Source organism: Chlorocebus sabaeus, chromosome 15 (genome assembly GCF_047675955.1).
Source record: "Chlorocebus sabaeus isolate Y175 chromosome 15, mChlSab1.0.hap1, whole genome shotgun sequence".
In the NCBI taxonomy this organism is placed as follows: Eukaryota; Metazoa; Chordata; class Mammalia; order Primates; family Cercopithecidae; genus Chlorocebus; species Chlorocebus sabaeus.
Window position 1 is genome coordinate 45102259 of NC_132918.1, and position 13759 is coordinate 45116017.

Consider the following 13759-nt stretch of genomic DNA (forward strand, 5'->3'; position numbering starts at 1 on the left):
AGTATGACTCCAATTAATGTTTCCAGTCTTTTCTCTTTTTTCCTTCTTCCTATGTTTCTTCTCATCTCTCACTGGTCTAATGATTCAGCCACACTGCCTGGTTTTTGCTGCCTTCTGGATTTTTGCTTGTTAATTCTAGTTTCCTGCAATACCTTTTAATAAAACAGACATTTAATACATCTGCTATGATTTGAATGTGTCCCCCATGAGCTCAAGTGTTGGAAACTCCATTGCCAATGTAACATGATTAAGAGGTTGGGTCTTTAAGAGGTGATAGGTTCATGAGGGTGGAGCCCTCATAAATGGATTAATGCGTTTATTATGGAAGTTTGTTTTTTTGCAAGAGAGGGATGTTATAACAGTGAGCTCAGCTTGCTTTTGTGGTCTCTTTAATTCTTTTGCTTTCTGCCATGTTGTGATACAGAATGAAAACCCTTGCAAGAAGCCTTTGGCATACCTTTGGACTTTCCGGACTTCAGAACCGTGGGCCAAATGAACTTTTCTTTATAAATTACCTAGTCTGTGGTATTCCGTTACAGCAGCAGAAATCAGATCAAGACACCAACTTCACCGTATTAGTGAAATATTCTTTTACTTCCCCAAGTAAAACCTTTCTTCCGTTCTGTGGAGGACTTTGTATGTGGTTATCTCAAGGATAAGTGGGAGTAGAAAAAGCAGGCACCTTCCTTTCATGCTATGAGGGAGTTCAAAGTCAAGGCTGTACTTAGGAAAAAAAGCAGTCTCATATTTCTTCATTCTGAAGCAGTATAAAGTAAATCTACATCCTTGTGACTATTTACTCATGTCTCTGTGGGAGGCAGGATTGTGCAGCATGTAAGAACACGAACTTTAAGTTTGCATTTTAGTTCTGCTACTCACTAGCTGATCAATCTAGTGCATTAATCTCTCTAAGCCATACTTTTTTCATCTACATAAGGGGATATAAATACTAGTACCTACTTCAGTGTATTATTGTGATAGACAATGGTTACTGGATCTAATCGTTTCAGCATATTATTCAAGTCGTCTGTATTCTTACTGATTTTTACGCCTGCTGGCTTTATGAGCAAATGAGAGTGGTCTATTAAAATCTCCTACTCTTTTAGCTCTGCAAATTTTTGTTTCATGAAGGATTAGCTTCTTAGGTTTACACAAGGTTAAAATGTTATATGTTTTGTTTTCTTTTTTGTCAGTCTGACCTATCTCCATAGTTTTTGTTTATGATATTTTAAAATTGAGAGAAAAAATGTAGAGATAAACATATAGTATATCCAGATAATAGTGTTCTCAAATATTTTAAAATAAAAGTATTCATACGTGTCTAAAATACATGGCAAGCTTGAGAAGTTTGAGAGGGAACTAAAAACTTTATAAAAAATTTTAAAATTTCAAAACTGAAAAATACAATAATTGATATTAAGGATGGGTAAATATCAGGTTCGAAACTATCGTGTGAAATACTGAGACATCAGAGAAAGGCAAATACAGAAGAAGACTAAAGAAACATAGGGAATGGAGTAAACAGAACTAACATACATATTATCCAACTCCCAGAAGTAGAGAATGAAGCTCACTTGTTTGATCTCAGCTTCTCTCTAAGGCTGTGAGGAAATCCAGCATCCCAGATGAAATCAGTAGAGTCACGTAGATTTAATTTTAAGTGGTCTTCAATTGTTCCCAGGATCAGCCGATTTCTTACTTTTTACTCCTTATTCCTAGGGGTAGACCCTTTGTGTCTCAACCCAAAGACTGTGCGTTTTACTATAGCTTTCTCCCACTTTATCCTTCCCTCAAATCCAGTTCCCATGTTCCCAGCCTTGTGACCTGTTGAAAGGTCTAAGACATTACCCTTATATTAAACCTTGTGGACTATTCAAAGAATTGTGGCTTTTGTTCTAAATGACATGGAAATATGCTTTTTTTTTTTTTTTTTTTTTTTTCCTGAGTGGAGGACTTACTCTATCTGAGTAGCTTCAAGATCATTTTGGCTGTTTTGTTGCTCTGCTTTTCAAACACCTCTGCTAGAAATGCCAGGTGCTGTGATGGGAGAATTGGCCCTGAAATCTGAGTTCTTTGATCTAGGTTACCTTTCCTTCTTGATCTTAACTCTTTAATTATTTCTCATATTATCTCTTTGATGAACTCAAACATATTTTTAAATATATTTTTAAACATACGTTCTGGTTATTCTCAGGCGTGTTATTCCAACTTTTCACCTCATATTCTGCAAGCAGAACCATTTCTGACTGATTTTTTATTTAGTTGGAACAGTTTCTCCAAAACAATCTCAAAAGGGGTATACAGGTACTATACACATTTCTGGAATATAGAGAGACTCTGTTAAAAGTGACAGTCTCTTCTGACTCTAGTCTGGCTTCCTATGGTCATTTTTGTTTTTCCTCTTTAGCTTGTTTCTCCTTCCTTAGACCATGTATGTTTCTTCTTCTTTTTTATAGATCTGGTAAAAGTAAAGATACAATGTCAGCTATATTTTTATTACTTAAGAGTTATTTAAATGCTTTTAACCTAGATTATGTCTAATTAACAATTTTTTTTCTATTAACTAGAGATAAGGTGTCCTGAATATTGGAAACTTGCACCAACATAGGGAAGGAACTTAGATGCTAGTGTTCTAATACTGAAGGGGGCATAAGAATATGCCACAGTCCTTTCCCATAATGACTCTGTCTAGCTTGTTGAATGGGCAGTTTCATGGTGCATGTAGAACAGTTTTGAAGCTCAAACAGCTCCTGGCTACTTACTGATTTCTCTATCTGTATTTCTGGCTGGACTTGACACACAGAAAAGGTCTTGAGTCAACTGTTGCCTTGGGGAGAAAGTGGGAGTCAAATGTGCGGAGGAGTTTTATTTTAATCTTAAAATTTTATTTCCTGTTTAATCAAAATTTTTCAAGAAATGATTCACACTTATAGCGAATTGTTTCATAAGTCCAATATTTTTGGAAGTTCGACTTTAACTGTGAAGGTTAAAATATGAAAAGAAAATTTACTCTGAAGATGAATACATTGAAATACATCAGAAAAATACTAAAAAACTCAAGGCATGTCTGAGTTGGCATTTTATTTTTGCCTACATTTATATTTATGTCTGTGGCATAACTATCTACAGAAGATATATTGTTGATGGTTGAGAGCATGTCAGCAGTTTTGAAAGAAGCCAAACTTTTTCTAAATGCAGAGTTGTCAGGAAAGTAAACTTTCTATCTACTGAAGACTAAATTTAAGCAAGCATGGATGGATTGTACTTTTCAGTTACCTACAACAGATAAATAATGTGTTTATGTTTGTTAATATATATCGGTACCAAAACAAATGTTTCTTTCCAGTACATTCTAGTTGTTTATCATTTGTTCAAATCTTTGTGAAAGATATCTGATTCCATTAATACTTTTTTCCCTATGAAAAGCATAACTATACATTTTACTGTGATTTGTTAACTAATGGCTATTAAAAAATAGACATTTTTCTGAGATTCACTGGCTTTGGGCCATGCCACTAATATCCACATTTTGCTGCATGTGGTCCCCATCTGCATCCTTGTGGGGTCTTCACTCAAGGACTGATTAATTATTCCTAGGAGTCTCTACCATGTCTAAAGTGTGATCAAGTAGGGTCCTCCTTATTCTTTCACTCTGACCTCCTTTTCTGCTTCCCAGAAACTATTTTTGGTGGGAGATATGACTCATCCCTGTCATGGGAGCGTCTTTTCCTTGTAAGAATTCTCTCTTTTGTGTGTGTGTGTGTGTGTGTGTGTGTGTGTGTGTGTGTGTGTGTAGGTTTCAGCTTTTTGGAAACTCCTAAAGCACAAAAGCTTTGAAGTCATATATAGAAGTACAGTTTCTTACATAATCACTTTGTTCAAACTAAGTTATGTTCCTCACAGAAACGGAAAGGAAAACACTCTTCTTAATTATGTGGTTGACTTGGTCAAGGGCAGCTCCATTTGGTCCTTAACCTTTGTCTTTTAAAATTCCAAATGATACCACTTTTTCAGCTTCCTTTAAAAGACTGGTATCTCTAGACTGCTCAAAGCTAAATGAATGGGATTGGACTAGGGAGCACTCTCTTTTCACTTTCTTGTTCCTGGCACCCCCAACTCATTGCCTTATTTGGCATGGGCAAAATAGAAACCAAAGCAAATGTTAAAAATGAAAGAACCAAATAAACAAAATGCTAACTTTATTACTCAGCAATGACATAAGTTGTCATGACACTTTGTCTCAGTCATTCAAAATTCTTATGTTACAAAGAATATCCATTTTTGGATGAACTTTCTTATTTGAGGTTTTTCATTTTCTATTTCTACTTCTTCTAGAACAAATTGCTATGATTCTTTTCTTGATCCATATGTACATACATATTATGTGTATGTATGAATGTATACATACACATATGTGTATGTATACATGCATGTTTTACATGTGTGCATATGCATATACATGTATATGATTCTAAAATGTATATATTTACATATACAAAATATATGTATACATAATATGTGTATGTACTTACATACACCTATCTATGTATGTGTATGTATATGTATGTATATATAATATGTATCTGTATAGTCATACATGTATATACATAGATATTTTTATATCCATAATATATGTCTTTACATGTATGTATCTAAGTCTATACATACATGTAAATATACATATTATGTATGTAAAAATTTAGATTTTTTGAGCCCTAAGGGAGCTAAATTTATTTTTAAAAGTTTCCAGAGCCCACTTCAATTCATACCTTTGTATACTTTTATGAAACTTCTGGCATTGGGTACTGTGAAAGGCAATGAGAAAAACTTACTTTAGTAAATACCTTTCTACTATGCTTGATGAAGGGATAGTGCCCTTAAAGATGCAATTACCTTTTAATGTAGCTCATCTTTCTCACTTAGAGGTTTTGCAAGTAAATAAATATATTTGGTTTTCCAAAGCAAGGATTGAAATGTCCCTCCCTTCCTTCCTTCCTTCCTTCCTTCCTTCCTTCCTTCCTTCCTTCCTTCCTTCCTTCCCACTCCCTCTCTTTTCTTTTCTTCCCTCCTTCTTTCCCTTTTTTTCCTTCCTTTCTCCATTTATTTCCATTCTTCTCCTTCTTTCTTTTTGGTCCTAATTAAATTAAACCAGAGAGTTAAGCAATATAAATATGTTTGGCTCAGTCTTAAAATTGGACCAAATTATCTAGGGATTCAGTGTCATTTATATTCTTGTCTTACTATTTGTTTGCTTCTACTTTGTAATCTCATTGCTTTTAACAAGTTATGCTTTTTTGGGGGCCAAATTGGGTTGTTCTTACCTACTTTCTTAGGTTAGTGTTAGACAAAATAGCAAATTTTCAGCAGCATAGTGGAAGATAATTTGTTAAAATATTTCATGTTAAATGCTCACATGAAATCTGTTTACATGATCTTTTTTTCCCAAAATTCCTTTGATAATAATTTTTCAATTTCAATTTATAATTTAAAGTCTCCTTTTAAAGGCTGAGCTTAGAGTGAATTCTATGTACTTTGTTTATAGAATGGATAGGAGAAATATTTGATGCAAAATACTAGTTTTCTAGATTTAATCAATTCTTGTAAAGTCATTGCATCCACTTTCATGCCCTGAACCACAGATTTCATGCTTCTGTTTTGTATGCAAAAAACGACATTACCTCCCAAACACATTTATTCAAGACATTTGTCTGTTTGGTTTCTTTTAGATTCTAATCATGTTTGCTACATTTAAAATCTATGTTTTTAACAGTAAACTACATGTTTCTACCACAAATTTATGGCTGACCACTTTTCCTGGACTCATGGCTCAGGCCTCATGTTTAGTGGTAATTTTCTGAAGTCATTTATTTTGCTTTCCAATGCTGTTAAACTAATTCTCTATTCCATGGTTTTCCTACTCCACCCCTCATTCCCTCTCAGGAAAGTGCCACACTGAGGAAGTGCTTTCTTTTTTCAGTGGTAAATCACTGGAGTAATACTCACTTTGTAACGTAGGGTCTTCCCTTTCCATAGTTACAGATTTTGTTTTTTGACACAATCCTACATGTTCATTTTATTAGTGAGTTAATAAGACCTCTTTTGGTTGCAAGAGTCAGAAAACATTCTGAAAACTGACATAAAGCCCAAAAGAGAATTTATTAGTTGATATAACTCATCTCTGTGGCAAAATTGTATTCAGGCTCAGATGTATCAAGGTGCTCAAAAATCTGTTACCCGAAAGCTATTTTTCCCATGTCTCAGTTATGCTCTGTTCTGTGTTGAACTCATTCTCAAGCAGGTTGTGTTGCTGACTCAGGAATCTGTTCGTTTTCATCTTCATAGCTGAGAAAGCCTAGGAGAATGAGATTCTCTATTAATTTCCCTGCACTCTTTCATACAGGCCTTGTCTGCCTCCAGAGTTCATTGTGGATCAAGGAGTTGCAATGCAATAATTGGTACTGATGCCCATACCAGGAGCCTGGAAGATTAGATGAACCCCACATTTACTTTGGACCAGTGGTCTAAGAGTCCAGGAACAGTAGTTTTCCTAGGAAAATTTGGCTATTGATATTAGAAAAAGAGGGAATGAATATATAATCCTAGATGAAGTGTTCATTGTGGATATTTTTCTACTAAAATTTTCAACGTGTTCATTCCTTTAGGATACAATTTGACTTCTGAAATGAGGTATTCAAAGTCCTGATTATTTTACTTTCTGAAACATTGATCCAATTACACTAGTCTAATAATTAGTCTCCTTATAAGGGAGCTAATAAAATAAAATAAAATAAAAACTAGATTACTATGTTACTCTCTTTTGTAAAAGTGTTATGAATACTCCAATCCATCACTCAGTAACCTTAAAATCTAACCATTTTAAAGCACTGTTATTGACCATTCTAGTCCATCATGTTTTATTTCGTCTTTGAACTCCAAATGATTTTATTGTTTATAGTGTTTTCAAATATTGTTTATCTTTTATTTATTTGTTTATTTTTCATGTGCATATCTGTAGGAGTCACAAACTGCGACTTGTTAGTTGTATTTTGGATATTATTCATTGGAAAATAACTCATAAGGGCAAAGAATCTACTATACATTTAGTAAAGAGTTTAAATTAGATTGAATATTATTAACTTTAAGAGTTAATAAGTTACACAGATTTAATCAGTTCTTATGAAGCCATTTTATACCCTTTCATGGATGCTTTGAAAAGCATTCTTACATATATGTGTAATACTTTTTTTTGAGGGGTTATGAATGTAGATTATGCCATTTCTATACATTAGTTTATGTCAATTATTTTCATCTTCCTTGATGTATCTACTACCATAATACTAATTGTATGTTTTATGTTTATATCTTGTAAATTTTAATACATGATGGATTTTTACATTTTTATTAACTCCTTGACTCTTTCATATAACCTGATAAAAAATACTTGATTAATTAGAACTTTCATTTTCTGCCTTGACATCTTCATTCTTAGCTATATTTGTAATTCTTAACACATCCTGAATTTATGATTTTTACTGAATTATTATCTGTATAAATCAACACTGATATTCTAAAGGTTGAAAATTGGGAAAAAATAAAATGAGGTTATTGTTAATATATCTGCTTAGGCATTTTACTCTGATAAAAGGTGCTGTTTTGGACCGAATTGTATCCTCCCCAAGACAGAAGCCCTGGCCCCAGTATGACTATAATTGGAGCTAGGGCCTTTCAAGTGGTAATTAAAATTATATTCGGTATTTCCTAATGGTGGAGCATTATTCCAATAAGACTATTGTCCTTAAAAGAAGAGGATGACACATTAGGAGTGTGCAAGGTCAGAGTAATGCCATGTGAAATCATAGCAGGAAGGCTGTCATCTGCAAACCAAGGAGAGAGGACACAGGAGAAACCAAACCCCCTAACACCTTCATCTTGGACTTCCCTCTTCCAGAACTGTGAGAAAATACATTTCTATTAGTTAAGCCACCCTGTCTGTGGTAATATTTCATGGCAGCTTTAGCATACTGGCAGGTAAAAATAACATTATTGTATAGTATTTATCAGATTTAGTTTAAAAAATTATATTAGTTTAGACCTATTTTTATATTTCAGTAAGTTTTTCTTCAGCTGAACCTGAAGGTGTGTATTTTAAGTATGGCCTTACTATAGTCATTTATCACTTCATCTGAATTCCAAAATAAAAGTTTCATAAACTTACCCATCACTTTATATTTCCAGGGTTTGAACCTTGCAAATGGTAATGAAGTACCTTTTAAAGCTAGTTTTAGCTTTCTAAGAATAAATTTGGAAACTGAAATAGTGTTGTAGCTCTTGGTGACAATATATATTATCTCACTGGGTAGAATTATGTTAGGAAAATCTACACATTGAAATAGGTATAACCTCAGTGAATTGTGATAAAACAATAAACATTCTTCTTAAGAAGAGTGGGGAGGAAGAAAGAGATTTGGGGCTCAATAGGGTTGGTCTCTTTCTTTCTCTCTGTTCTTTTCTGTCTCTGCCATACAATATTTCTAAGTTGGCATAAGTTTCTTACTATTCATTAGCACACTAATGTGATTATTTTTAGAACAGACAGATGCTTGGATCTTCTAGGACTTTCAGAAGCACTTATTTTGAATTGAAGGGATTATAAATCTACTGCGTGTGGTTAAAGGCACAAGTGGACTGATACATAGATTTGTGATTTGGACACTCACAGCAATATCTAAGTTTAGCCCATATGCTGCCAAAAGAACTATACACTTTAGTCACATAAATTTAGAGTGACAAGTTGATGAAAAGTGTCACTTAGGTTGCATGGTGACATAAAGAACAAGAGAATAATTGATTAGCTGATTTCTTTTCCTTTTTCCATTTTGTCTATAATTTTTGAACTATTACATTTTTAATTGAGTGATTATGATTTGAACTTAGATTTGAAAGAAGTGTTCAAGGAGGACTGCAAAATTATGGAGACATTAAAATTTTTAAGCATATTCTTAACAGTTTGGAATGAATAAAAAGATTAGTAACGAACAAAACAAACACTTCTTTATAAAAATAAGAGCTGTGTCTTCTGTGCCAGGTACTGCATTAAGTTATTGTGTTAGTCCATTCACACATTGCTATAAATAACTACTGGAGACTGAGGAATTTATAACGAGAAGAGATTTAATTGACTGACAGGTCTGCAGGCTGTACAGGAGGCGTGGCTGGGGAGGCCTCAGGAAACATACAATCATGACGGACAGTGAAGGGGAAGCAAGCATATCTTCACATGGTGACGAGAGAGACAGCTAATGGGGAAGTGCCACACACTTTTAAACAACCAGATCTTGTGAGAACTCATTCACTATCAAGACAACAGCAAGGGGAAAGTCAGCCCCATGATCCAATCTCCTTCCACCAGGTTCCTCCTCAACATTGGGGATTAAAATTCAACATGAGATTTGGGTGGGGACACAGAACCAAACCATATCAATGATTAATATATGCTTGTCACATTTAATCCTTCAAGCAACCCTATGAGGTGGGCATTATTTTATAGGTGAGTGAACCAAGTCACATATGGTTACTCAATGGAGGACACACAACTAACAAGGGATTTGAACCAAAACTACCGAGTTGTAGGATGTAAACTCTTTTATCTGTGAAAACTACACAAACATTCTGTGTGCTGAGGTGAACACATATTAGGTAATTTATTCAGTCATAGGGTTAAAACATATGCATGGTAATGCAATTTTTATAAAAATATAGCATTTTAATAATATTTACTTTTCTAGATAAGTTTATTAAGTTGCACTGCCATTTCTCAATGGTTGATAAAATCATGGACATTTGTGGTAAAGAGTCTGGTATTTATTTTCAGCCCTCATTTATTATTAATGAAAATAAATACAATACTAATTTCATAACCTTTTGAATTTTATATAAGGATTTAATTCTTTTCAATTTACTAAAACCTTGCTATAATTCTTCTTTGGTAAGACATTTGTTAATACTTTTTTTTTTTTTGCAGATGAGGCAAAGGATACGGGTTTCTAAATAAACTTAAAAGTTTAGATGTTAATCTAATTTAGTTCCAGATGAACTAAAAAGTCTGTTCGTCTTCAAACCAACAAGAGTGCTAGAGGACTTTTGACTCGTTACCTTCATAGAAAACCACAAAATAACTTTAGCCACAGTCAATGTTCACAGCGTGGTCCGTGGAACAAAGGAAATACTTTTCTGGCAATTAGATGTTATCTGCAGAGAGGGCGGGGTATTTATCCAAGATTGGGTGAAAAATGCCGTCTTTTTCCTGAAGGACTATCTATATCTACATCTATCTATATCTATGTGTCTATATGTATATATCATCTATATAATCCATGTATCTATATGTCTGTGTCATCCACATCATCCATATCTATATCTATATAAAAATATATCTGTATATTTATATGTATGGATCTTTCAGTGAGATCATATTTGTGCAGGCATTTGAGCTTCTAAATATTTTAGTGGTGAGCCCACTGGAAGTAAATTATTTTTTAGTTTCATTTAGTTACTTTTAGTAGTATTTTGTGGAAGAGGATGTAAGATGGATTCTTCCCTTTCCCATCCTTCTTGGCTCTAACAAGTTGAAAAATTTACCCAAAAAGTCAGATGGGGCAAACTATAATATAGGTTTATCACTGGCGACATTAGACTGTAGAGAGTGGGGTGGATGTGATGTCAAAAGAGGGCCTTCTCTTTTAGGACCATAAGCCCATAGTGTGGGGTGGACCCACCTCTTCACTGAGTATCAGATGGGAAGGTGAAACAGAGAAGAGGCCTTGATGGGCTGCACAAGAGGGGTGCATTTTTTCTGCCTCTGGCATGCTGACTACAAGAGCAAGTTCCACTATGCTTGGGTTCTGGGAAACCACAAGTAAGAGAGAGGCTGTGTACAGTCAGCATAGATTCCACAGAACTCACTGGTAACATGAGCCAATTATGATTCACTTTCTTGGGGGAGGAGCAATTAATAGGATGAATAAAAATGTGGACACTTCTTCCTCAGAATCTGGAATTATTGGCAGCAGTTTCCTTTTTGGAGACCACAATGGGAATGTAGTAAGATGATCTGAATCTCCTCTATCTCTAATGTTACGTGCTGTGTTCTTTTAACCTATTTTCACATAGAATCTGAATCAAAAATTCTCTGTTCTTCTATTTTTCTCATCAAATTATGCTCAGCCACATTCTGCAAAGCAGCTTACTAGAGACTGTATAGAGGACCCACAACAGCATAAATCTCACAGACAATACAACGCTAGCAACATAAAAATCAGTTTGAAACCATTCCCTTTATTAAATATCTGTGTGTACATTTTAAAGACAGTTTTATATTATAGTCAAAATATTAAAATCCTTTACAGTACTCCTGCCTCAATATTTTTATACGATAAGATTATTCTCAATAATATAAGACTGAGATATTGAGGCTATTTCTCTCTGTGTCTGTTCATGACAGACAAGAGAGCATAGCCCCAGTAGAGGCATCTAGTCTACAAGCGCGAATGACACTTTCAGGAAATAGTCAATTGTTGCAGGTATGCCAACCAGTAAGTTGTGAGTCCTGCCAATCCTTTTATAGCCTGTTACTCCCTGAACAGGGAAGGTTTACATTTTGAATCAAGCACCTCTGATACATTTGTACTTACGAAGGAATTTGCTTTCTTCACCACCATTAGGAAATTTTATAATTCTTTTTTTCTCTTTAGGTGAGAAACCAATCTATATCAAATCACATAAGAATTGTAAAATTGTATGTGTCCATGTCAGGGGTGGGATATAGGCATTGGCTACCGTGAAGTAGTCCAAGATAAAATCCACTAAGAAAATAGAACACGACCATTAAATAATACAGTTTCTGCTCCTAAGTTGAGAAAGATGACCTATGTTTCCATTCCATATCTTTTTTTTTTTTTTTTTTTTTTGAGACGGAGTCTCGCTCTGTTGCCCAGGCTGGAGTGCAGTGGCCGGATCTCAGCTCACTGCAAGTTCTGCCTCCCGGGTTTATGCCATTCTCCTGCCTCAGCCTCCCGAGCAGCTGGGACTACAGGCACCCGCCACCTCACCGGGCTAGTTTTTTGTATTTTTTAGTAGAGACGGAGTTTCACCGTGTTAGCCAGGATGGTCTCGATCTCCTGACCTCGTGATCCTCCCGTCTCAGCCTCCCAAAGTGCTGGGATTACAGGCTTGAGCCACCGTACCTGGCCCATATCATTTTTTATATTTCTGCCTCTACATTCTGGGAATCTTGATGATATCACCCCTAGAGTCTGGGAGGAAGATGAATGGATTCCACAAACTACTGTTGGCATGATGATGCTATTGCATTGCTACTGAGGTCCCTAAAAGGAAACTTTTGCCAATGCTTCTACATTCTGAGGAAGGGGTGAGGAGTTTTATCTTCATCCTAATACTTGTTCCTCCCTAAGGGAGTGAATAGTGATTGACTTATGTTACCAGTGAGTTCTACAGAAACAATGCTGATAGCACATAGCCTTTCTCTTACTTATGACTTCCCAGAACTCAAGACTAGTGGAACTTGCTCTTGTAGTCACCAGGACAGGAACAGAAAAAATTCACCTTCCTTCTGCAGCCCATCAAGGCCTCTTCTCTGTCTCATTTTTCCTTCTGATACTCAGTGAAGAGGTGGGTCCACCCCACTCTATGGGCTTGTGGTCCTAAAAGAGAAGGCCCTGTTTTGACTTCAGGTCCACCCTACTCTCTACAATCCAATGTTACCAGCAATAAATCCAATATTATCATTTGCCCCATTTGACTTTTTTGGTCAATTTTTCAATTTTATAACCAAGAAGAATGGGAAAGTAAGGACTCTATCTCAGGCTCTCTCAAAATTCTACTAAAATAATCAAAGAAAACTAGAAAGTAATATAATTCCAGGGGACTCACCTCTAAAATATCTGGAAGATCGAGTGCCTACACCATTGTGATCTGTGTTGCAATAACTATCTATCTATGGAGAGAGAGAAAGAGAGTTCAAGCCTTCAAAGCAAAGATATATATATGTATATATTATATAAATATCTATATAATTATATTACATATAATTATATATTATATATATGCTATATAATATGTATTATATATAGAGAGATGGATATATATATGGATATATACACATCTGGAGATATATTTGGATTGTATATATGAATATCTACAGGTACACACACACCAAACATATACATATGTCATATACATGTAAATAATGTGGATACATATATATATATTCTGTATATTAAGCCAGTGTATAAATTAAGCTTGTTATTTTAACATAAGATATTTTTTGTCAGTGACTACTGATGGCTGAATATCAATGGCCATTTAAAGTTGTTTTCCTATGTCCTTTTGTTCTTTTATATTTTCTTTATTTCATTTATTTCTTCTGAATATTGCATGTGTGTACTTTAAAACATGCATCTTCCCTATTGCATAATTGTATTTTATAAAAATGATTGTTTTGCTAATTAATGAGCATATTAATTTGCATAGCATCTATTCATAAAAACTGCATTATAATAATTGTAGTTTACACATGTTTGATTCGACATTTCTGGGAATAATGAATAAAAACATTAAGTTGGCAACCCAGTCATGCTGTGCTAGGCTATCTCCATGTTCTTCATATTCAAAACAGCATCTGCATATGTGATATACTAACTAGAATGTTTCCTGTGGATCATGAGAGAAGTTTGCATCTCCA